Source organism: Zeus faber, assembly GCF_960531495.2.
Source record: "Zeus faber genome assembly, chromosome: 3".
Taxonomy (NCBI): domain Eukaryota; kingdom Metazoa; phylum Chordata; class Actinopteri; order Zeiformes; family Zeidae; genus Zeus; species Zeus faber.
This window is the reverse complement of record NC_137190.1, coordinates 26,880,098-26,907,597: the sequence shown is the minus strand read 5'-3', so window position 1 is coordinate 26,907,597 and position 27,500 is coordinate 26,880,098.

Genomic DNA, 27,500 nt, shown 5'->3' with positions numbered 1-27,500 from the left:
TGAACTGGTAAAGTGGCTGAAGGCCAAGTACAATCCTTCAACTTAGAGAATAGAGACAGTATCAAAAATGGAAAGATATGAGCTATTGTATAATCAGGGAAATGGCGTGGTGGGGTGGGGGGACGTGCGTGCTGAGTGTAGTCAGGGAACTAAAACTCTTTTCCTTTTTTTTTTTTGCCACCAGCACGATTCTTTCACACAAAAAATGAGAAAAAGTCAGAATATGACTCGCGCACGATAATTAACTTGTTTATCAGTGACTACAACAACAAGGAACGATTTGCAATATCACGGTTTCAACGTGCTGCAAAGCCCCTGCTCTCCCTTCCCCTCTCACCCCATCTCCAGTGAGACCTCGAAGAGCATGAAGACTTCAATTCCCACTTGAGTCACATACCGTGCATATGGCTGTGCATGGGGTTAGTCTCTTTCTGGGGAGGGGTGAGAGAGCGAGAGCGAGAGAGAAGGTGATGGCTTGAAGTGGGTTTCGGGTTGAAGTGCGAGGGTGGAGGGTTAGATGGCACAAGGATCCTCTTATCGAGACTTATCAGACCTGAGCCTTGAGGTTCCCTCGTGCGCACGCATGCACGCACACACACACACACACACACACACACACACACACACACACACACACACACACACACACACACAGGGTAATATAAGGTAGGTAGAAGCACGGCTCTGATATGGACTGCTGGGATTAAATTAAAAACATTAGCTGCTGGGTCGGGTACAGACGAGTCCCCGCGACGTTGCCGCGGGGGGCGGTGGAGGAAAATGGGATTTTTGCTACAGCAGCCATGGAAAATCAGTTTAATGGAATAAGAGGCGGCACAGAACAAGGGAGACAACAAGAGGAGGAAGGAAATAGGGTTACAAAAATGAACCACTGCATAATAAATACCTTGTGTTCCAGAGATCCAAGACAGCTCCAACGCACGGCGCAGGGGCGAGGGGGACAAACGGATAAGACAACACGACGACGCCTCCCGAAATAGCGCTCCTCTGCTTTGACCGGCCGCGCGGGAGGGGAGCGGAGGAGGAATGATTTTTAAACACAGCCCCTCGTGCCGAAATCAACAGCTGTACACACAGAACGCACCGACCCATGTTTCCTGGAAATAATAAGCGTTTTTGTGTTGCTTTGTTTTAATCCAATCTCGCGGCGCGAACTTTGGCGCTGACCTTATCTCCCTTAGTTTAGCTCGGTTTGCTCACGTCTCTGTCAAAAGCCACTTTTTTTTTTTTTTTTTTAATCATCGCAAAGCCTCCGTGACTTCAGCTCGAACCATCTCTTTACAGCCGCTGTTGACTCAGGTGTCCACTCTGGAAGTCGTTCTGGCATCATCGAGGAATTGTGTATCTGTTTTCTACTCGCCCCTCGTGGAGCATGTAGGCAGGTTTCATTAACACCAAGAGGTCAATGCAAGTCGTGGGGGACAAATTCTCAATCTGCATTCGGAGCAAAAACTAATTTTAGCCAAAGCTAACATGATGCCACCGTGCCTTGACTTCGCACATTCGAGGAGTTATTTGTAAAAATTAAATTCTTGTTTTATTTGGATCATATAGGGAGTGAGTTTTTGCACTAAACCCTGGTTGTGGATTTGTCCCCCACCACTTGCATCAAACTCCTTGGAGAAAACGCTGGACTGCTGCTGGTATGAAAACTAACAGTTAAACATCGATGCGATTCAAAATATTTGAACCATCCCACCATCCTCTTCCAGATTTGTGTTTGGAAGGCCTGGACCTGTTTGGCGGAGGTGGTCAGAGCATGGGCGCAAGGCTCCATCGCTGCAGCCTGACAGCAGCCACGCTCGCATGCCCGTGCGGTCATGCACCGATTGGTACGGTCACCCAGGCATGGAAGCCCCTGTGGGGAGGGATGGGGGAGGGGGGTGGAGGGATGGGGGGGGGGTGGAGGGCCAGGAGACCTACCAGGCTCTGTTGTCTTTCCTCTTAGTTTTTTCTCAATGGCTTCCCTTAATCACTCTCTTTATCCCCCATTGTCACCCGCGTTGCACTGCAGATGGATAATTAGATATAAAAAGGCTCTGAGTGCTCTCTTAAGGAGACGCCATTTTCTTCCTTTTGATTTCCCCTTTTTTTTGCAAAGCAACACACCCCCCCCCCCCCCCCCCCCCCCCCCCCCCCACACACACACACACACACACTCCCTGGTTTCCCTGGGCTGAATGAAGGCATTTGACAACGATTGCGCTTTAAATGCGCAATCTGGGTTTCTGTGGAATGGAACAAATTAATTAGCAAATGTTATCTGTGAGTAGCAGAGCGGGGCCGTTTTGACGGCTCTTTTTGTCTCCCGAACCACTTTTTTTCATGTAAATGACGGAAGATACGCACACCGACAGAGCCCCCCGATTGAATAGAATTTTTACATCGATAATTGCACTCTTTGTGTGTGTGTTTATCTCTGTGTTGGCGCCTGTGTGGCTGTATGTCTGTCTATCTGTGTGTATGTGTGTGTTTGTAATAGAAATGTAGATGATTGTGTGGAATGTGTGTGTGTGTGTGTGTGTGTGTGTGTGTGTGTGTGTGTGTGTGTGTGTGTGTGTGTGTACGTGTGTGTGTGTGTGTGCAGGTCCATTGAATGTATAGAATTTGTCTCTTAATGGGACTCTGATCATATTCTTATCCTCACGGCCGTGCGCTGCGCCAGTGACATCGCCAGAAATCTATCATAGGCGTGGCCAGATGTTATACATCTTCTATCTGGCATGTCACAGCAGCATGGCGGGGTGTACCATTACAGTGAACAAACAGCTTTAATTTGAACACGTTTATTCCAACACGTATAATGTTGTTTTGAACGACAGAGAACCAGAAAGGGAGTGGGAGTGGAGTGCAAGATGCACAGTGTTTGTGCCACCTTCTTGTGTTGATGAACTTGACCAATTACCTATCAGATCTGAGTTGGCCACAGGAGTGGCCAATGACATTTTAGGGGTGGGCGTGGCCACCCCAGGCCGCCCCCCCCCCCCCCGCAGGACCGCCGCTGCGCGTCCTATTTAAAGACTCGGCCTTCACCGAACAAAATACGGAACGTGGAGTTTTCTGATTTCTGATCCGAGGCTTCACAATGGAAATAGCATATCGCGGGGGGGGGGGGGTGAAACATGTGCCCTGGGAAACGTGGTAAACAGAAAATGGAAGAGAGAGGGAAGATGATGAAAAAGTCTAGGTGTCTCCCCTCTTATCTCCTCCCTCCCTCCCTTTCTTCCTTTCAATTTTGTCTCGCAGAGCCACCGAGAGATAGCAATCAGCGTGAGTCGCGTCTCAGAGATGAAAGGAGAGGGAGAGAGACAAGAGAGAGGGAGAGAGCAAGAGAAACACAGGGAGAGGTGGAGGGATGGGAGTGTCTCTCAGGGCAACTCCATCAGCCTATCGTTAGGAGAGTAATGAGGCTGGGACCGCTGCTGCTAAGCAACCAATGACTCACTAACCGTACCCCCTCTCCCTTTCCATCTCTCCCGCCTTCCCTCCCTTGCTCCATCCCTCCCTCGCTGCCTCCCTCCCTTGCTCCCTCCCTCCATCTTCCTGTCAATTGATCAATAATAATAATAAAAAATTAAAATAATAATAATATTAAAAACCCCACAGGTACAGATAAAGCAGCATACTACAAATATCGTAAAAAAAGGACACATGTAAAATAATCGGGGGCCAGTTTACCTCATTGGCCACAATATAAAAGAAAAAAAGATGATTTGAGTAAAATTTAAATTGTACTCAGTAGTGATTTATGACTGTAAAAGTAGGGAAGTAGATTATTGTAAGGAATACTTGGAAGGAAGACTTGGAAAATACAATCAGGCAGGACATCAGCTGGGCCCATCTATTGATTTGGTAATTACTGATTTTGAGTGGGACATCTCAGTAGGTATGTATCAGGTTACAGTGTAATGACATTATAATGACATTTTGACTTTTCCATTCTGCTCTCACACACGCACAGATTGACATGCATTACGGTTACTTTACACACTGACACACACCCTCCAAGTGGGATTTTGACTTGATTTTGCATTGTGGAAAAAGGGTGAAGGTGGTCACCTTCCACTGCTTTTTCAGTCTCTTTGCGATTACAGCTCATACCTTTCCATCTCACTGTAAAAAACGTCTGCGAGTGTGTCCGCATGGCCGCATGAGTGAACACACGTCTGTATGTGTGTGGGTGCGTGTGTGCGCGTGCGTGCGTATGTACGTGCGTGCGTGCGTGCGTGCGTGCGTGTGTGTGTGTGTGTGTGTGTGGCAAGTGGGGTATGAAAAGCCAATCGAGAAATAGATGAGGTGGTGCGTATATGAAAGGGCCTAAGTGAGACGGAGCAAGGTGCAGGGAGAAAGCGCTCCGTCCTGCCTCAGTGCACATCAATCTGTTTGGATGGAGCACAGATTGTACAGACGGCATGAGGCCGCCATCCGTCAGCACATTAGAGCAAGAGGAGACAAAGGGTCATAGTGTGTAGTATGTATGCGTCTATGTGTGTGTTTATGTGTGTGTTTGATTGTGAAAAAAATCACTTGAAACAAAGGCTACCTTCACACTGCAAGCCGTGCTCAATTCCGATTTATTGCTCGAGACGATTTTTTTGTTTGGTTTGGCTGTATCAGATTCCAGTGTGAACTAGTCACGGTCCTGGACTGACCCGCATGCTCAGAAGTAACAACGACGTCACACGCAGCACAGAAGTCACAACACACTGCGGTAGAGAAGTAAGCATGGAGGCCAGGGAAGTCAGCGTTTACGGTTTGTGTATGTTGATGTGCGCTGGAGGCCAGTGAATTTGTGAGCAGATGATGACGAGGACGAGGATGAGGAGAAAGAGAGCCAAATTTTTGATCATGGCTTTTTGCGGAGCATCGCCTGCTACGTCTGTACGGAGGTGTGTGTGGGTGCGGAGCCAGGAGCGGTGGGATCGTGATGTTGGTTTCACTGAAACAGATTTCATCCAAAATTTCTGGATCTCAAGGGCTACTTTTAACTGTACAGTATTCTGACAAATGACGCCCTAGGGTGACGTAAAAGTCGCATGAATTCCGATTTGACTGTCCAGACTGAGGTCGCAATGCAAAAACTCAGACCTGTATGTGATTTAGGACTAAATATGAAGGTGGCCCAATTCCGAATTGAAAAGGTCAGATTCCATGTGTTCATACTGTTATGAAAACAAAACAGATCTGAGTCACATATGAGCAAAATAAATCTGATTAGGGCCACTTTTACCTGCATGGTGAACTTAGCAAAAATGTTCGATACCTTTTTTGATTCATAACAATGTCCAGAATCCGTGGTCACCTTTTTATAGGTGTAGGATGAATGTCCCTACTTTGTGAGGTAAACCTGTACAATATGTGTGGTTTGTATGGGTATTGTAAAAAAAACGAATATTTTTGCCTTACAAATTATTGTAGGTATAGGATAAAATTCCCCACTTTGTCAGGTAAACAAGTTAGTATGTATGTGTGTGCGTGTGTGTGTGTGTGTTTAACACCAGATGGCTAAGTGGCATGTTGGCCAGAGATAGGCGTCCCGCTGTGAGTGTGTCGGGGTTGGGGTGACCCCTGACCTCTAGGTGTTGGAGGTATTACCGGTGGGAGGAGGGGATTAGCGCGGCCAGATGTGTTCGTTTATGGCTGTCTGGCGAGCGCAATTAGCCTCCTCTCTGCTAAACGATTAATCTCACCCAAACTCCGCGGCGTACAAGACCACAAGAGGTCTTTCCATATGGCATAGTTCGGCAATTGCCCGGAGCTTCGTGTACTAGGGGGTCGCGTGAATTTGTGTGGATTTCTTTTGAAAAACATTTCCTTTGTCACTCCAGCGATCTGGGCCGTGCATCACTCACATCCCATACTGTAACTATCCCAATAATTTGAATGAGAACAGGGCTCTCTCTACGTGAATGGAAATCTCACAGGCTGCTGATCAAGTGCGGATTTTTCAATCCAAGTCCTGTTCCTCAAAACAAATAATTGGAGGAGACGTTCATAAGATTCAGTGGTTCAAGGGGATAAGTCACTGGATGGGAGCTTCAGTGTTGGAGGACTTGACCGCTTGATGCCAGGTGATCTTTTGAACGCAAGTGTGATTTTTAAAAGCGCCCGGAAAGCAGGACTGAGTCTTATGGAGCTTGGCCAACTCCTCCAATCATTTGATTCAAGGAACGGGGCTTGGATGGGAAAATCGGGACTTGAACCTGTGATGGCAGCGCCACCAGAGCTCCTTCATGCTTGGCTCTGGTGTAACTTTTCAAAAGGCTCTCTTTGTATCCAACCCTCAGAACTTACCGACTGATGTTGCTCCTCCAGTCATCTGATTTACGAAACAACGGCAGTGACTTTGATGGCAAAATGTGGACTTATAGAAAATTATTAAATCATTTCTTAAATTGTCTTCTGTTAGTATAATGTTTACTGTTCATTGTTAATTGTGGCGTGGGGGTGATGTGGTTTCAGCAGCCTGTTTGTTACAACAGCTTGTTACATCTTGCCACCCTCTCCATCAAATTGTGTGTTTCCGACATCTCTGCCTGTGTCGCTGTGTCGGAGTGCCTGGAAAACGCCACTCAGATGGCGTCTGACAGGCGGAACTGCCACAGTGGTGCCGAACAGGGACTCTCTAGCACAGGGAAGGGACACAGAAGGGTTGCCGGAGGACGCACTGGAGCCACCAGCAGGTCAACGGGTGGCCACAGCACCTGCCTTCTCCCGACTGGCAGCAGCAGCAGCACCCAGGATGTCCAGCGGGGGACTGGGGAAGAAGCAGCTGCAGCGACCACCACGGGTGGTTGCCTGCAGCTAGCTGCTCTGTCCAGCAGCTACTGCCGGGACTATCCAGCAGCCCAGCAGCAAGGCCACCCCTCCAAGCAGCTCCGGCAACAGCCAAGCCTGGCTACACCTCCAACAGCCGGCACAGCAGCCGAAGGCCTCACGCTCCAGAGGTGAGGAGGGAGTCTGTTGTCGCCCTGGGAGAGGGTTGCCCATGGACTGTGCTGTTCCAGGCAAACAGGTCTCCGGGAAAGGGGACTGTTTCTGTTTTGTTGGACATTTTTGTTTAAGGTATGGAAATACTGTGTCAGATTCTGGTGGTTTTAGGTATTCCAGGAGTCCAGGCATTTTTGTTCTTTTTTTCTCTGCCTGGTGTGTGTGTGTGTGTGTGTGTGTGTGTGTGTGTGTGTATGTGTGTGTGTGTGTGTGTGTGTGTGTGTGTGTGTATGTGTGTGTGTGTGTGTGTGTGTGAGTATGTGCGTATGTGTGTGTGTGTCGGGGGGGGGGGGGGTCACAGCAAAGCAGTCACACCTGTCTTGAGTCTAGGTAATTGGGCCCAGGATCAGGGCGGGTGTATCACTCTCCTGCTGGTGGAGCTGGTGATGTAAGTGGCTCTCCTGTGCAGTCGATACAGAATGACAGTGGTTATCTCAGCGGTTAATAACCAATCAATGGCCAGGAATCAATACGGAGGCTGTGACCAGTACGGGTGTCATCTCCTGAAGTGCAACCGGTGCACAACCAGGAATCAATACGGAGGCTGTGACCAGTACGGGTGTCATCTCCTGAAGTGCAACCGGTGCACAACCACAAAAGATAAGTGAGGCATATGGATCATCAGGCCTATCCCTTGTACCCTTTGAGTATTAATAGCTTGTTTTCGGTTTTGGAATTGATCAAATTCATTGACTGATTTTTTTTAATCAAGTCCCATGTTTCAGGTAACTGGTGTTTTGGCGAAGGACCTAGTGCAATTAATGCACTTTTCTTGTTTGAACAATGAGTGAGGGGTGGTTTTGCAGACGGAGTTTATCTAAATCAGGACTGAAATAATCCTACTTAAATTAATTTTCAGAGACATTCATTAATTTAACATTTATTCGTTCTAGACTAGGAAGTCCTCAACTAGTCATCTCCTTCTGTCGGGTCATGGTGCTGGTCTTCGTCCAGATAATCTATTTTATCTTTTGTCAAGGTCGACCAGGAAGCCCACGTCCATTGATCCAGGTTTAATTTAAACCTTGATTTAGACCAAGATTAGCTTTGATCTTCTTTCTGGAAAATCCGATTTTTTAAACCAAGACTAGGGTAAGTCTAAGACTGCTTGAAGCCATGACTGAGAAAGGCCATTTCAGTTAGTCCAGATTAAAAGTGTGATTTAATCTAAGATTTGGCCTTTACCTGTGTCCACAAAACTGCCTCCTAGTGTCTGACAATGTGTGTGTGTATGTGTGTGTATGTGTATGCTTGTGTGTGTGTGTGTGTGTGTGTGTGTGTGTGTGTGTGTGTGTGTGTGTGTGTGTGTGTGTGTGTGTGTGGATTAGATGTAGTTCAAGGTCCAGAGTCGAGATTATTGAAATCATGGTGGATTTTTTTCTCCCTCCAGTGTACACGTATACACTCTCTATCTGTATAGAGAGAGAGAGCGAGAGGCTGTGTTAGTGCCTTTACTGTACATCTCACCAGCCCAACCCACCCCTGAGGTGGTGGGTTGGGTGGGCTGTCAGACTGACTCAAACATCACCCACCCACACACACACACACACGCACGCACGCACGCACGCACGCACGCACGCACGCACGCACGCAAACACACACACCCACACGCGCGCACACACACACACACACACACACACACACACACACACACACACACACACACACACACACACACACACACACACACAGACACACACACACACACCGTTTGATGGCTGTCACCTTCCCAGGAGAGATCAAGAAGCCGTACACATGGCTCAGTGACTCTGTAATCTTCCTCCAGAGACAACCTTAGTCCAGTGTGTGTGTGTGTGTGTGTGTGTGTGTGTGTGTGTGTGTGTGTGTGTTTGTGTGTGTTATTGTGAGAGAGAGACACACAGTGAGAGGGACAGAGAGAGAGAGAGAGAGAGAGAGAGAGAGAGAGAGGGAGAGAGGATGTCACAACACGCTGACATCAGAGATCAGATTGGAGCTGGAGGTCTCCCCACCAGTTGACATGGTAACCACTCTCCTCCATGTTGCCATGGACCATACCATTCCTGCCACGTAGGGGTGTGGGTTGCTGGGTTGGAAGTGGAGTGGGTGATGGCAGGTACCCTAGGAATCGCAATGTAAGGTTATTTTCTTTCTTCCGTGTTTCTTTCCATTCTAGCTTACTTCCTACCATGCCTAATGTGTCTTGTCTAAATCCTCACTTCCTTTCCTCTGTAATTTCTTTCTTTCCTTCCTCCCCGACCCCCTTCCTTTCCTCCTTCATTGTGTCCTTCCTTCGTTTCTTCTGTCCTTCCATCCTCCAATCATGCTTGCTTTCTTCCTTCCTTCGAATTATTTCCTCATACCTTACTTTCTTCCTCCATTCCATCCTTTCATTGGTTCCTTCCTTCCTCCCCTCTTTCATTCCTTCCTACCACCCTTCCTTCCTTCCTTCTTCCCTCCCATCCTCCCTTAATTCTTTCTTTCCATCCTAGCTTGCTTCCTACCTTGCTTAATGTGTTGTCTTATCTTAATTCCTCCCTCACTGCCTTTTTTCTGTATTTTCTTTCTTCCCTTTCTTCCTCCTTCCTGAGACCCTTATTTTCCTCCTTCATTGTGTCCTTCCTTCGTTTCTTCTTTCCTTCTATCCTCCAATCATGCTTACCTTCTTCCTCCATTCCATCATTCTTTGATTGGTTCCTTCCTTCCTTCCTTCCTTCCTTCCTTCCTTCCTCCCTTCCTACCTCTGGTTCAAGGTCAGTGAGCAACAAAGCTCCCTCACACTGAACACGACATCAGGGGGACCCACAGCAGGTTATTATTTATTCATATCGACTTCCTCATCATCTAATATTCCTCTACTGAACCTGGAGCTATTAATAGACCCCCCCCCCCACCACCACCACCGCCGCCCCCCTCCATTTCTGTTCCCAGAATCCCTCAGTGATGCTCGCTAGGACTATCTGCGTGTCCAGACAGGTCGTCCTTAGAGGGCAGCTCTTCGCTCTGACTGTGCTGCTGATGGTGGGTGACAGGAACACTGCTGGCCAGGGGGACATGGCAGCGTTGGCATGGCGATAGAGAAAGGTCATTGCCGCAGCGCTGTCAGCATCATCGCTGCGACGAAAACGGCCGCAGAGGACACAACTGGAGAGAGACCGGAACATTTATTTACTTTTAGAATAAAAATAAAAAAATGTGCCCAAACACAAGTGAGCAATGCATTTATTAAAAGGTCAAGGGATACAGTAATAACAACTTATGAATAAAAACAAAATGAGTGATTTAATGGTGTTTGGTATTAATTATGTACTGAATCTAAGAAGATAAAATAGAACCTCAGATGCAAGACAAAACTGCTTGGTTTACTGAAACAGTAAGTTAATAAATTAATAAACAATAACATACAATTATTTATAAATAATATCATTATAATAGAAAAAAATAGTATAGCTGTAGGCAGCAATAGACGGGGTCCAGGGTAATCGGTCCTTCGTTAAAGTTCAATGGACGAGAGTGCTTTGGCTTCTGTTCTGCTGTGTTTTGTGACTGCAGAAGTTTGTTCAATCCGGCCTGGTTACCGTGTAATTCTATGATTGGGCGGTGTTTGAAGCTGTGGGTAGGTTTCCTACGCTGCAACTAATGACTGTTATCATTCTTAAGTAGGGCTGAATGAATATGGCTAAAATGATAATCATGATTGTTTTAGTCAGTATTGTGAGCCAGATTAATAATCACGATTATTAATCCATTTTAGGGAAGATAATATTCTATTGCCAGTAATTGCTAATAAGCATGCATCATTATTTACCAGTGATCTGTGAATGGCTTTACCAATTGACATTGTTATCTTCATTCATAATTCTCATCAATAAAGCCAGTCACCGCTTCAGTATACGTTAATGCAAATGTTATCTTACAGAAGGTATGTTGCCTTGGAAATTCTGATATTGCAATAGAATCTCCTCCTGAAACATTGTCTTTTATTCTACCAGAGGTTTTCATGTTCTGATTCTATGAAAACATCATCTAGGTCACCTGTTCTTAAGTACTGCTGTCAAACTGATCACTGCACACACCTTGTTTCTGGAGTCTCCAAACCGTGCATCACCCTGATGAAATGAGCCTCTTAACACAAAGATGTGTGGAGATTCAACAGGTATATTAAAGGAACTTCATCTGCATTAAATGTTGTCAGAGATTTTGCAGCAACTTCTGAGTGGCTGACCTCTAAAGCAACACGTTCTGCCCATCGTTTCTTTGCTGCCTTGGAATATGGACTTCTTTGAGGCATCTGGAACCCCAAAACACAAATAGAATGTAAAAATGTAAAAACACACACACATTATATTCACATTCCTTGTATTATGTAATTGCTTATGGTTATTGTTACCTGTAATTATAATTCAGGAACATTGCATACATTGATATCTCTGGAATGTCTATAAATTCTGACAGTGATTTATTCAGTTATGCTTTTACTTTGGTAACTTGGAACATTTTCTGAACAACGAACATAGTTCTGTTATGCAAAATGAAATGCAAGCGTTGACTTCTGCTGGCCAACCACCTCCACCGACGAACATAAAGTGTTTGGCCTCCAAGTACCGGAAATGCACAATTGAAAATGGTGTTGTGCACAGTTGAGGAGCTTAACCAGCTATGCTCTTTTGGACCTGCACTCGGTGTCATCAGACAAAACATCAAACTGAATCACTGAAATCAAAATGTTTTTTCTGCTCCAACTGAGTGCTGTGGAATGATTGATCAGCTCAAGTCCTGCTGAAATTACACCTCAGTGATCACCATGACGGTTGATTCTGTGTGTGTTCAGAGCTGTTGTTTTATCAATCTGTCCATCCGGATAGTAAACAGATTATTAAATGTTCTCTTAGAAAAACTACATTGTAGTAAGAGTATTGGCAAATTTAAAAATTAATTTTTTGAAAGTTTTAGGAAATGGTTTGAATAGATAGTCAATTAAATTATTAAGTAGAAATTGAATTTGGCACAGATTATAGACAAAAGTGATTGCTACACTGATGATGTTAACTATGATAATAATAGCCCTTCTAGGTTTGAGATGGTCTCAATTTGAATGCTGGCTATATTATTGTCATATTTCCTTTTGTAAAGGTCTTAACTTGATTGGAAATGCCAAATAACATACATTTTTCTCTAATCAGACTGCAGAATGATTTGACTTATAGTTGAATACTCCCTGGCCAAAAGGTAAGACTAGCAGTTCAAAGCTTAACACATAATTCATGTGATTTTTTTAGGAGTTAGGCAAAATAAATTGACCATAAGATAATGCATAGTTAATCAAATGTTATTGATCAACGCCAGTTAGGCTTGTATTAGCTTGATGACTGCTGAGATCTCAGGCTTATTGTTTGCAGTTATTATTGTATCTTTAAGGGTTTAAGTAAACATTTTATAAATAAATTAGGAATATAGTATTGAATGCTCAATTTAAAAATGTTTTGGTAAGTGAATCACATTTTTACTTACTCTCTCTAGTTGCTTAACTTATTGTTGAAGTTATGTGGCGCTTCCAGTAATGTTTTTTTCTGCCCCATTACAGATATTTATTTTGGCAGATTTTGAGTCTATTAATTGCAGCACACTAATTAGAATGTTGATGGTTTATTGATCTGCTTCTGTCATGGGTGCACTGGACCTCCTAAAATACTTAGAACAAGATGGTCACATTGTTTTTTTTCTCCTTATAACTTCAGCTAGCCCAAAAGAACGTTCACTATTTCATGTCATGACGAGTCATGAAACTTGGTACCGAGGTTATTGGGTTGATTTCATGCTGTATCCTTTATCTTGCTACGGTGCAAATCGGCTCATTTCTCTTTGGCAGCATGTGCAATTTTCACCCTGCTCATGTCACTTTGAGGTGGTGCACTGTCCTACTCCAACTTCTCTTCTTCCCTCTTATGGAGATCCACATGACTGCTTGGCAGTGATAGCCGTTATAGCTTCGCCCTGCCCAGATCTTGCTACTGAAGCTCTTGAAAAGTTTAACTTGGATGATTTAGACTTGTGAATACAATTATTAGGATGGTTTTCATATTGTTTGTCTGTCCGTCATCTACTTTTTGTATAAAACAGTGTTTGTCTATTTTGTACAACCAGCTGCGTTTGTGTTTCTATCTGTTGTAAACTGTCTTTTGTTATATTTTGATTGCATGAATATGTACGGGCAAATATGATACGGTGCTGTGTAGCTGATAAATGAGATATACAGAACATCTGTTTAATGTTTAATGTCACAACCTCTCATTCTGATCTTCCCATTTATGTTGTTTACATTAAAGTACTTGACCCAATCTCTATAGGAAATGTTGGAGCCAATGCAGCCAACAAAGCCACCGTACCTGTTATTGCTCTTGTCTAATGATGGTTGTCTCCTCCACAGATGAAGACACAGGATTCCTCACTAACTGAGTTTTTCCTCCATTCAAAGGCACCCTGCACTGAATTATTGTAGTGGCAGAACCACTTGATACCATATGTACTGAGCCGTATCTCTCCTGCTGGTTTTTCATTGTTTTGCTTGTTTGACATATGGTAAGTGCCCTTTGTCAAAAAGGAGGTGTAGTTAGAGAATTAAGTAAACATTATGATTGCGCTAAGAACAATGCAGGAAGAGGCGTTTCTACTGCCAGTTTTCTGCATTCTATTCCAAGTGCTCCTCTCAAACACCTCATGATAGACTTATTAAGCTGACGCCTTGTCATGTTTAAAATATTGCTTGGTGATAATTGACATGTTTTTCTTAATGGAATCCCAGTGAAGGGATTTCATTCCACATACTCCAGTTATCCCATGTACCCCACTTGTACAATCGTGGACCTAAACCAAACAATGTTGTCATAATGTGTTTCTCTCACCCAAGTGTTTAAGTCTATGTGCCCAGGTCAAAGCAATCCTACCCGTCCCATTTGAAAGACCTTTACACAACCAGGTGAATGAGTGGTGACTTGTGACTTCCGGAGGAAAAGCTGGAACTTCCTAGGACCATTCCAGATCCTCCTCGCCTCCGCAGAAGCAGATCAGGTGGCAGAACGACCAACGTGGGTACACGCATCTCATTGCAAGAAAATCCCCAACCTTCCAGAGGACTGAAAAAACGGAGAATCATAGGATGTGAACTGAGATCACGATCCTAACGGATGAAAAGATTGGTCACATCTCTGTGATCATTTTCCTCATTACCATCAACATTATTCTGTTGATTACCCAACCCTGGAACACAGTTCCACAGCGGGACTTAAATAACAGCTGCTCCCCAAACCCACTCTCACTTACACCAGATCCAGAAGAGAGAGATGTGAGAAATGAACATTCTGTCACTAACGTTGTCCACCCATGGTTAAATGTTGTCTCTGCAAGATGATTGGAACCACCTTATGATGATGATGGAGATGTTGAGACATTGAGATGTGAAGATGTTGGTCTAATTATGTTTATTTATAGAAGGTGTTAGCCATTATGTTCACACAATTAATTTTGTTGTTGTCATTATTACGTTGTTACATTGCTTAATATGAAAAGCATTATGTATTTGTGACCCACTGCGGATATTAGATACATTTGCTACTCTTTGACTTTTTATGATTTTTTTCTCTCAACGTATTTTTTAAACCGAGTTACATATTCCTGTTAGATCACATGGGGAAACAGTTCACTTACCGAGACGCTGAACAGTGCGAACGCCGATCGATCGTTTTATTTAAAGCGACAGTCCATGTGAAAATCATTCCTCCATATTCCATGTGATGTGAAGTCACAATGTAAAACCGTTTTGATAGGGTTCAACCTTTAAATCTTACTAGTTTTACACACACCTGGATACATTATTGTGTAGGTGGTGTAACCCGCAAAGAAGAAAAGCTGACGTCACTTCTGTAAACAGTTGGTTAAAGCACAGGGTGAGGAGTCTTCGGTTTCACTTGTCTGTGAAACTTTCATCTCCGTGTTGTTATTATGAGAAGCGGATGGTGAAAGCTGTAAATCATGTCACAGACCTTAATCTGACCAGTGCAATAAATCCTAGTCAGTGTAAGCAGCGCGCACTGGACTACATTTTCAGCGATGATTGTCTTCTCTGTCAGCGACGCCAAGAACGACAGCGATGCTGAATCTGATATCAGCGTTATCCTGGACTTGGAGAACATTTCAAACCTGAATGTGACGATGAAACTGAATATGTTCAGGAGCCAGAGATAGAGGATACACCCATTGTTGTAACAACGGAAGAAGTTGATGACGTGGTGAAGTCCGTTGAGGTTGGGAATGCAGATTATGAACAAGTAGCAATAGACAAGATTTTCAAGTTCACCTGCAAATGTGGCCAGGAGCGAAAATAAATTGGCAGGCTTGACCAGGAATCATGTACAAAGAAGCTAGATCCTGATTTTATCCCAGTACTCAGCGTACAATTCTGCAGAGCTTTGTTTCTCTTCATTCACGGGTAATTACCATTTTATCACAACGGTGCCTAAATCTCTAAGCTAACATATTGATATACATATCTCCACTGGTGGCACGGTGGCGCAGTGCATTGCACTGCTGCCTCACAGCAAGAAGGTCCTGGGTTAGATTCCTGCCTGGGGCGCTGTTGGCACTGTGCTCTGGCGGGTTATCTCCCAAATAGGAGCCTTTCTGTGTGGAGTTTGCATGTTCTCCCCGTACTCACATGGGGTTTCCTCCACCTTACGTTAGTAAGGACCTCCACCAAAAACATGCACCCATCATTGTCTGACCAGCAATGGACATTTATCACCTGGTCCCCGGGCGCGTCCACGTATGCTGCCCACTGCTCCTGGCTGTGCCCCCGGAGGAAGGACAACCCAGGATGGGTCAAAAGCAGAGAATCCATTTCACCGGCCACCATCAAAGCGTGTGTGTGTGTGTGCGCAAGCATGTGTTATAGTGTGGTGTGTTGCGGTGTGTTGTTGATGAATACAGTTTCTTTCTTCTCCAGCAAAATGCAATGTATTTTCACAATTTTACTAACAGAATTGGCAACTTCGACCTCTGTGAGATCCACTGATACATGAAAGAGAATGGCATAAATGTATTATTATATATAATTATATATTAAATGACACACCTAGGTTGATATACAGAGACTAATATTATTGACAGACTGTACATTTTGTTGTGTTGTCCGCGCTTTCAAACTCGTAAATAATTCCACTTTTATAAAACATTTATATGCTAACTGTTAAAAAATATTTTTTAAAAACAAAGATGTTGTGTATCGATAACGCTGTTCAACATTCCCTATAAACACAAGAACAATGCAGCAATTGCCCCATTCAGCAGGGTGTCAAGTGGCCATGTGGCAAGCAGCCATGTGGCTTTGTTGGTCCTCCACCATTTGCATTCTGGGAGCTGGCTGAATGGATACAAGTGTTAGGGAAATTTTGAAGGTGGTTATCTCAGAAGTCAGTTTGCCGCACCCTCGTCATTAACAAGCCATAACTTTAAAAATATTTGCTTGATTGACACAAGTGACACCTTGTTTTGCAGCTCTGATTCTTCATGTTCAAATGATGTGGAAAAAATGCCCAAGGTACCAAATGCACCTATAATCCGTGGTGGGTCACATATAGTGTAAATAAACCCTTAATGGTCTTTTACTCTTCTGTTCTAGGATTCTCTCTGGACTTGTTTTTTATTTTTATGTTTTATATTTTTGGTTATGAGTTTTTATTAGATGTGTGTTTTCACAGTTGATTTAAATGAGATAGAATTATTTGGATATCTCTGTAGTATAATTGTATTGTATTTAATTTATATGTAATTTTCTGATCCCTCTGCCTCAATTATATGAAATTTTAGCATTATTGCATTTTTCTTTTGTATTGTTCCACTGGGAACAACAGGAAGGAGTGTGAGAGAAAAAATATGATCAATGTTAATGGATGATAAGACTCTTCTTTATTCTGCAGAATAAATATCTTTAATACTCTCAGTTTGTTTTCCTGTAGCGGGCAGGTTAACCTCACTGAACACACGCTGAGAATTGTCAAACAGTATATATTCATGTTGTTTAATACACTGCGCTTTGTTTAATTCAATTGCCTTCTAGTAAAATAATACCTGTCACTTTGTAACTTTGTATGGTTAACAGTTCATATCTTATATTGCTTTAGTTAAAGTCCCATCGCGACTATATCTGTGCTTGAAAGTAACTTGGTAAAGGTTTGGGTAAATGACTCACGTGATCTGTGTAATCCGTCAACTTGTGCATACGCACAACAACTTATTTGTTGCAGTATACATCTATGTGTGGCGGACTTGCGCATGTGCGCTGTGCGTCACGCCATCTTGGTGAGGTGGCAATAGTTGATCACAAACTCCATCCACAATACTGAACCGAACTAGATGAAACTCGAACAACGCCATGTTGGAACGTCCCTGAATACACATCTCATTGAGATTGTCTCTGGGTTTGTTGGATTCACGACATCCATGATGTTCTGACATCAGTCCCATCTGCATGTGGCGCCATCTTGGTGAGGACCCGGTTGTTGACCAATCACTAGACTGCAATGCTCTCATGCTGGGGCATTGCAAAGACATCAGGGGCTTAGCACAGCCAGGCTCAAGCCATTTTGCCACTCTAGGCAAACTGTCGATAGGTGGGCTGAATGATGGAGAATGTGCCCCATGTACGATGGGGCACATTATGTACGATGCTGGTTTTGTTCCATAAGAAAATGGAGATATAAATAACCTACTTCAAAAATAAAAATACACTGTTTTGCCACACTGATCACAAACGACCAATTGCTGGCGTGGTGTGGGCACAGTCGGTACCGACAGAGAGGGAGCGATCATGGCGCAGAGCACAGAGCTATTTTAGATCAGGGGCTAACGACGCCACTGCTATCATGTGACCTGTGCAAGCTGTCATTTGTGCATGCAATATTTTTTACCAAATTATTCCACGATAATGGACCAATCTGTGTCAAACTTGGACGATGGCATGTTGGGACGACACATTTTATTCATTTTATCTGTGAGTGCAGTGGATCCATGACATCCACATTGTAGACCACTGACGTCCGTTTTTCCTGTCCCTTCAGGGCTGGACCCCTAACAATAATCAGGTATGGGAGGCCATTAAAGATGAGCACCCTATTAAGAGATGTCTTATTTAAGGTATTTATGTTATGTTCTTGGTTTGTCCCCCAACGTTTCCCCCAACTGGGTTGGAAAATGGTGAACCTATCCTTCAAAATGACAAATTCAATCAAAGTACTTAGCTAATTATGAAATTGAAGTATCTTCTACCACTGTGTTTAGGTAAACAATCTATTGGGTGGATGACAGCTTAATTTAATCGTATCAATAATTGAAAGTGACATGAAGTACTCAAATAATGTTTATGTCACAGACATTGCTCATGGGTATAAGGCTGATATGTGGCTTGAAGTGATTTGTGTCAGATATACTGTATAGGTGCTGCTCAGTGCTATTGTAGGTCTATATACTGTATCTCACCATCAAAATAGAATATTTTGAAGTAACTATTTAAATGTTTCTAAAATTATGTAATTTTACTGAACTGATGGAAAATCTTAGTTTTTGCAATACACAATTCATGCAAAATATTTAGGTTAGATAATAAAATACTTATGATGTGATTGAACTTTAAAAGCTTAACAACCATATATTAGATTTTTTCTCCTTTGCATCATTTTGCTTTTCTCTGACGCAGTGAGGTTTCCATTCACATACATGCTCGAGCTGTCAAAGTCTGCAAGGCAATTCCGCTTTTGCCGTCTCTTTCTTTGTTGTCACGCATCTTTTATTCACTCCATTTAAGGCAATCTTCTTTTGTGCAAAGCCTTTTTTGAGTTCACTTCCAGGGAGTTTATTGGTTTCTGTCTGAGGGTTGTGGTTTCTTTTTTAAATTGGGGCTCTTGGCACTCGTCCTCACGCTCGCTCTCCAGCAGCAGCACATGGTCCCATTGGAATCCATTATGGTCAAACGATGGCAAACTCTGGAAGCCAACAGGGTTTTTCTCTAATCACAACTGAATGGGAGCGGCGTGCTAAAGTGGACGGGCGGTGGAGTGGAGGGTGGAGGAGAGAGAGAGAGAGAGAGAGAGTGAGAGAGAGAGAGAGAGAGAGAGCGAGAGAGAGAGAGAGAGAGAGAGAGAGAGAAGAACTGCCAATGGATGGATCGCTTTCCAACGCAGAGCAAGAGCTGTCGCAATAGAATTTGTTAACTGTGATATCCTTTAAAGTTGAGCGGTTCTAGTCTAGAAGAGCAAAACGACAAATAAAATAAAATTGCAAATATAAGAAAATCTCCCGTGTCCATACAAGCTAAATGTTCAAGTTGGAAAAAACGAGTGGTAGCACATGAGAACAAGTCACATAAAATAATCTTTGTCCGTGTTATTAACAGTTAATTTCAAGTCAAGCTAATGGGTTTTTCTTTTCTTTCCTCCAAATGTTATAGCTTGGAGAGATGTTCCCAACAACAGCTTGCATGGCCATATGCAGATGGGATTGACTGCTTTGCATAATGCAACGTGGAAGTGCTGCAGGCAGATGGAGCTGGAAGACACCAGTCCCAGTCCCAGTCTCACACTGGGATGCAGTTGGGAGATGGAGTAGCGCATGTAGCCTGGAGCTCTAACGTGTTCAAATCCTTGTTCCTCACAGGCTTTTAGGATGTTTGCTTACATTTTAACAAGGAGCTAGGTGTGAAGTTTTTACACTAGTTTCTCTTGTGAGTTTGCCTGGAAACTTTACGTTTTGGCTAAATATTAACTACTATTCATCTGAAAATTAAATGTTGACACCTACATCTCCTGTCATGGACTTTCCTCCCACATTGCGTTTTGATAGCTCGCAGACATATATCACAGTGGAAAAAAAAACCATTGGATTATGGATTATTAAAATGAATGAGTCTGAGAAATGTTGATGAATGTACAGTAGAACTGGGGAAAAAGAGAAAATGAGAGACAGAAAGTGATCTTTTAAAGCACCAACAGAGTCAAAGTTAATTTAAGCCGGTTTAACAAGTCACATTTCACATTTGCAATGACCAGTTTCCTGATGATAGCTCACAATCTCTTCTTTTTTAATGTTATCACTATTTTGGGGATTTGGAAAATTCGAACAGTATGGTGAGAAAGCAACCTTTAAATGATCCCCTGGTGCCACTGAGCAATGGTAGTTCCACCTTTTCAAATGGAAATAACATAACATAAATCTGGCAAAATAAACTACAGTCTGTCAAATAAATAGGTTAAACCTAAAACGTGACACCGGAATGGTCCATTAATTGCCCCTCCTGCCTGTACCCTCCTGCCTGCCTCCTACCTCCATTTTACCTTCCATTATGCGTATCCTCTTTTACACAAACCCACTGTGCCAATCCTGAAATAACTGGCATCCTCTGCTCCTGGCCCCCAAATCCTGCTGAGGGTCTTTTCGCTCCCGCACCCGTCTGAGCACGTTGGCAGCAGGAACAAAGGCATTGGGTAGTTGGCATGCGGCCGGGGGATCAGAGGGAGAGCAGATCGCTGGTCCTGCCATCCCGCCTTGGCACGCAAGCCTCTTGGAACCGGCTCCACGCTTCAGGTTAGTACTTTCCTGAAGCGTCTGCAGAGAGAGAGAGAAAGACACATCGATGGCCACCGGGGGAGGCGGGGGGGCGGGGGGAGGGGGGTACAACTCCCTGCGGACTTAGGCTTAAAAGACATATGTGCACGTGGCAGATCAAATTAAAATGCTGACACTGAGACGGTTTCATCTCTTGGCACTATCTTCCAAAGGGCCACCTGTCCGGCTACTGCATGCCTGCACTCCGCTCAGAGATAACCGCTCGAGTTAGCCTGGAAGCCTCCACCTCCTCCACCCGCAGCCATATGTCTGTTTTAGCCTGTTAATGTCTCTTTAAGACATGGTTAGGTTATGCCAAGCCTAGGGCTTAGGGTACGATATTTTTGACCGAATAACTCACATATCCGTACGAGCACTCAATAACTATTTCTGTTTTGAAATATTAACAACAGCTACGAAGCGAAGTTCAGAAACGTGTATTTCTGTACTGTAACCAAGCCTTAAAGACAACAGTCAACCACAGCACATTTTTACAAAGCCAGATATCTAGTTCCAAATTCCAATATAGATATATAATATATAGCCCAGCCTAAGCATTTACAGGACTTCCCGAAAAATTGACCAAAAAAGCAAAAATTACTCTGTAAAAATTGGTATGCTAAATGTTTCATGGCCAAATAAAGGCTGACACCTTGTCGAGCTCGCGGAGAATGCTGTAGGACAGGGGTCAGGAACCTTTTGGGCTGGGAGAGCAATAAAAGCCAAATATTTCTAGATGTATTTCCTTGTGAGCCATATAATATTTTAAAAAATTGAACTTAATGCGTGCATTTTTTAAGTAAGACATACATTTTTAACATATAACATGTCTCTGAGTACTTAAAAAAGCACTATATATTATACATTTCTCTTTATTTTCCTTAATAATATTGTTGTTATACTGAAGCTAACCAATAAAAAATTAAATACTTCTTACCACTAATGCAACCTCTGGTGCTGCATGGTTTTGCTGATGGCCTTGTAGTCTGGTTCATATGTAGTGAGGTTAACCTTCATGCAGGCGTTGAGGCTTCTTGCATCTGAGAAACATTAAGACCAACGCCTCAGTGATATATATAATTGTGGCCTGCGTGCCGCATATTGAAATGACCAATAAAACTCTCACCATGTCAGCGCACCACGGCCAGAAAGACTCCATCTCCCACCCTAAACCCTTACCTGTGGGCAGAGACTCCCACAAGTGGCGCCTGAGCAGAGACCCGGGAGGGGCAGGGTGCCGAGTAAAAGGCGCCTGGGAGCCATTCTTGCCCGTGGTGCGCTGACATGGCGAGAGTGTTATTGGTCATTACAATATGCGGCACGCAGGCCACAATTATATATATCACTGAGGATTATTATAATAATTGTGGATAATAATGGTCCTCTCGGGCGCAAGAGGAATGTTTGGGCAGCTCCGCTGCTAGGCTGCTTACGAGCCCCTGTGCCGATCTCCTCTGTAAGACAGGTACACATTAAGAACACTCCCTGCCTCCAGTCGGACCAATCAGAGCCGCTTCGATGCAGCTTGGTGGTCGCGGGTAAGCGAACTGTGTTGTACGCCCCTTTGTCCGCCACATTTATATTTTGAATTTTATTTTCAGAATTGTAATTTCTCTTAACTGTTTTACTTTAAAATGACACAGAATAATTATTTATTACTTGTTAATCGTGATGAAAACATTTTTGCTCAAAATTGTCTGCGAGCCATATACCGTCATCAAAAGAGACATAACTGGCTCGCGAGCCATAGGTTCCCAACCCTGCTTTTAGGAGCTTGCGAGGCATGATGTGATCTCGCGAGAAGACGAAAGTGAGTACAGATCCAACATGGCGGCACCCAGCTGCAGGAACTAAAACACCAACAATTTGCTCCAACTCAGACAAATAACAAAGCAAATTGCAATATATATACTGTATATATATATATATATTTATATATATATATATATATATATATAAACACGATGCAAATCCAAAGTGGAGGACCTTGAGGATTATATTGTTTATTTTTATCATGAGTACGTGATGGAGGAGGACCAGGACCATAACAATCTCACCAGGTGCTCCGAGACATTTCCGAGATCAAAGCCAGCCTTGATTTCCTGTGCCGCACGGTCAGCGAGATGCAAAAAGACAACGTGAATCTATAAACCTCTGTGAAGCATCTCACAACGGAGATGGAGGTTGTAAAAAAAGAAAATCAAATAATGAGAGAGACTATCCTGGATATCATGTGGTGGAGCCACTGCAACGGGGCATGGTCCGAACAGAGGGGGAAAGCATGTGCCAGGAGGTATTAGCGACAACAGCTCAATTGATCCCCAAACACTCCTTCTCCACTGTGTTGTACCACGACTCCCACTCTGAGAGCTTGCAGCTGAGGTACAGCACCGGCCGCTCAATCCACCTCCTGGAACAAGACCACGCCCAGCTCTCTGACTGACGTGTCGGTCTGCAGACAAAAAGGGAGAGGAAAGTTAGGGTTAAACAGCACTGGCTTCCCACAGAGAGCTGACTTTCTCCTCGCAATCGCCTGCTGGCACTTCTCTGACCAATGGACCGGATCTGGAGCACCTTTTCGAGTTAAGTCGGACAAGGGGCTGGTTAGCTACAAAAAGTTGGGTACAAACCTCCTACAGTAGCCGGCCAGCCCCAAGAACTGCTTCACTTCCTTCTTGGTCTTGGGTCTTGGCGTGTTTTCGGACCGCAGCGGTTTTATCAAGCTAGGGTCGGACCAAGCCTTCACCCAAGCGAAACCCCAGATAACGTACCTCCCTCCATCCCACAGCACACTTTTGGTTGGCGGTGAGCCGTTGCGAATTGTCTGAGCTGAGCTCCCCTGTCGTATAAGAGGGGCTGATGTTCCTGAGTCCGAAGCAAACTCTCCTGTGATAACCGCCAAATCAGCGTGTGTAACTTTGCTCTCAGGTCCATAACATACTGTATTTTGTTCTTACTGGTGATAGGACCTTCATTCTAGTTTTCTTTAATTGCGGCACCCCCTGTGGTCTCCTGCCAAAGAGGAGTTCAAAGGGAGAAAATCCTGTGGAGGCCTAGGGAAGCTCCCGCGCTGCAAACAACAGGGGGGTCCAACCATTTACTTACTTACTTACCCAATTATGGCTATCGTTGTGAACAAGCTTTCAAATCATGTTTTTCAGCATTTTATTAAAGCGCTCCACCAGACCATCAGTCTAGGGATGGTAAATGCTGCAAATTGAGCAGACACACAGTAACTCGTAAAGTTATCAAAGTCTAAGTGACATAAAGGTAGTGCCCTGGTTGGTCAGGATTTCCTTCGGAATCCCGACTTGGCAGATGCCCTGAAACAGCGCCTGCGCCACGCTTTTGGCCGAAATACTGCCCAGGGGCACTGCTTTGGGGTACTGGGTTGCTCCACTAGGTGGATCCACTAGGACTAACACAAAACGATAACCACGGGCACTGCGGTCTAACAGCCTGATGAGGTCTATATCAAGTCTATTGAGCGGGACCTCGACTAAGGGGAGGGGCCTCAACGGCGCTCTTGGCATAGCCGTAGGGTTGACTAACTGGCACCTAGGAAATTCAAAAAGTAATTATATTTATAATTCAACCAAACCAAACAAGCTTTATCAAGGGCAGATGTTCATCCAGAAATATGCACCGTTTATTTAGTCTGATCAGCATATTTCCACAGAAGAACTTAAATACTGTTATTGCTTCTTTAGATGCCAAAAAAGCATTTGGCAGAGTTAATTGGACATATGTGACCCACCGCGTACTTTAGGGTCATTTGGCGGGTTTCGAGTTTTTTGTTTTTTTTCATAATTTGAAAGTGGAGAATCAGAGCTTCCAAACAAGGTTTCACTTGTGCAAATCAAGCAAATACTTTTAAAGTTATGACTTGTTAATGACAAGGGTGTGGCAAACCATGTTTCTGCAATAATCACCTCCAAAGATTTACCCACACCAGGTTCATTCAGCCAGCTCCCAGAATGCAAATGGGGTTGGCAGACAGACAAAGCCTCATGGCTACTTAACATTCTGCTGAACGGGCCAATCACGAACAGCTCAACAACACACAACTATTTTTGCTTTGAAAAAAAGCTTTTATTCAACAGTAAGAATATACATGTGTTATAAAAGTAGAATTATGTTGGAGTTTAAAAGTACGGACAACACAACAAAATGTCGAGTCTATCAATATTATGAGTCTCAGAAAATCTGAAATCTGAAAATCTGTCACCAACCTCAACGGATCACATCATCAACTCCTTCCGTTGAGGTTTATCGTCGGTCTCAACCGGTGGTTCTTGAAAATGTTCAGTTTCATCGTCACATTAAGTTTGAAATCCGCTGTTTAAAATGTTCTCCAAGTCCGGAGTAACATCAGATTCAGCAGCGCTGTCGTTCTCCGCGTCGCTGTGGGAGAACTGACTATCATCGCGGAAAATGAAGTCCAGTACGCGCTGCTAACACTGACTTGGATCTATCGCACTGGTCAGATTAAGGTCTCAAATATGATTCAGAGCTTCAGCTTCACGTAATCCATAACGATACGGAGAAGAAAGTTTTCACAGACAAGTGACACTGAAACACCCCCGTGCTGCGCTTTAACCGTCTGTATACGTCCGACAAGAATACATTCTATTGGAAATACAAGAAACCCAGAAATAAACTAGGAACACTACAGAAAAACCAAGGGTGTGGAGGCCTAGCAGACCCAAACTTCAGATACTACTATTTAGCAAACCATCTTCAATTTAGAATTAATGGTGAAACATTGTACAAAAATAATGTCACGATTAATCAATATCTGATCTCCCATTTCTTACTGAATCAATAAGGAAACATGAATGCTTTCAAAACCCATTCATCGCAACAACTCTGTCAGCCTGGTGGAAATTCCTCAAACTCAGTGGTCACACTCTATCTCCAAACAAATTCACCCCAATCTGGCACAAGCCGGATTTTCTGGTTAAAAACAGACCAATAATCTTCAGATCTTTGAAAAGACAAGGAATTACTCATCTGGAACACATTTCTGAAAACAATTTCGCTTATATCCCTACCAACCTTAACCGATGGGTTAAGGTATCATATGACCACAGCTTCATTCAATTCCTTCAACTACAGCAGTCTCCAAAAGTTAAAATCAAATTGACAAGCAGCATCATACAACAACCTCTGATGATTGAACATCTTACTCATATAAAAAATTTAAAAAATCAATTTTCCAGAATGTACAAACTTTAATTAAAAACAGATGACGCTTTATCTTTACCTACCATGGAATGGGAAAGAGACCTTGTTGTTTCCATCGATATCAACCTGTGGAAGCTTATTTGCAACAACACCTTTTCTATGACCCGCAATTCCAAAATGCAACTCGTCGGATAAGTTTCTGCACAGAGCTCATATCAGCCAACACAAAATGTTCAAAATGGTTTTGTGGATAAAGACATTTGCTCTTACTGTTCCCTTAATACCAGAGATGACTACTTTCATGGCATCTGGCTCTGCCTACCTATCCAAACATTCTGGACCAATATCATCAAGAAGCTATCAACCCTTCTAGGTCACAGCATTCTCATTCTCCTCGGTGACCTTTCCTCAGTTGACCCAGCTCTTAAACACCACCAACCCATTTTCATCGCCTTAATAATTGCCAAGAAAATAATAGTACTCAATTGGAAAAACACCATCTCACCATGTCCCAATGGTTGCATTTATTAGTAGAATACATCTCATTGGCTAAACAATTGGCAATATCCAAAAACAAGGTTTATTCATTCAATGAAATGGCCTGTCGTGCCGGGGCTGGTTAGACATTCTGTCTGGTCCTGTGGCCAGGCTCAGGTCCCCACCCGGGTGTGCTCGGCACCAGCTTCTCATGTGGTCTCCTTCAGTGGGGGGCGGACTCTTGTCATCGCACCGGGCTGCTTTGGTACCTGTTCTCTGGTTCTCTCGGTGAGTGGGTTACACATGGCTGGTAGTCTGCATGTGCGACGGTCAGGGACTGGTCAAAAAGAACCTCATACTCAGCACATACACCACACAATAGGCCTAGGGTTTGCGGTGACGGGTGGGGTGCGAGCTATGTGGGTGGGGATGGGGTGGCCGGCTGCGATCTTGCCTGTCATGCTCCTGCCCCGACGTGCTCCTCGTCTGTGATGAAATTTTAATACCACTGATATTAGCTTAGAAAATATACACTCCACCATACCAGGGTCTGCACAGCAGGAAGGGTGCAAGTAATTTGGGTTCAACTTGCTTGGAGGACTCGCACCCCCACACCCCACAATTTTAACTGGAATTGCCAACAGCACAGATTGAGCACTGGAGTCTTCCGGAATGGCGGGGCACTGGTGGGTTGTTGTGGGGGTGTGGTTGGCCAGGGTGGGCCCCCTGCTGGCTGGGTTTGAGTCCTGGCTGCTTGCGCCTGGTGGTTTTTGGCATGCTGCGACGTGGCGGGCTGCGGAGAGTGCCGCCGGGTGCCTTCCGTGGCCCCTGGGAGGCAGCTTGCTGTTGTGGGTGTGGGTTGGAGTGCGGGAGGCGGCTGTTGGCCTTTGTTCCCGCTGCACAGCTTCTCTGCCACGGGTGGGTTGTATGTGTGTGCTCTCTCGTACTGGGTTATGTTCCTCGGGGACGGCCGTAGGTGTCTCTCCCTGGACTTCTAGCTTCTCTGGGGGCTGGGGGGTCTTCTGTTGCTGCAGGGCGGGGTGCTTTGAGTTTTCCTGCGGCCATGGGTGTCTACACGGCTGCGGGACTCAGGGGTCGCTTCAGGGCCTTTTCCGCTGCTTGGAGGCACTACAATATAACACCGACCTTATACTCCAGAACCAATTGGGACAAGTCCTGTACCCTGACCACACACA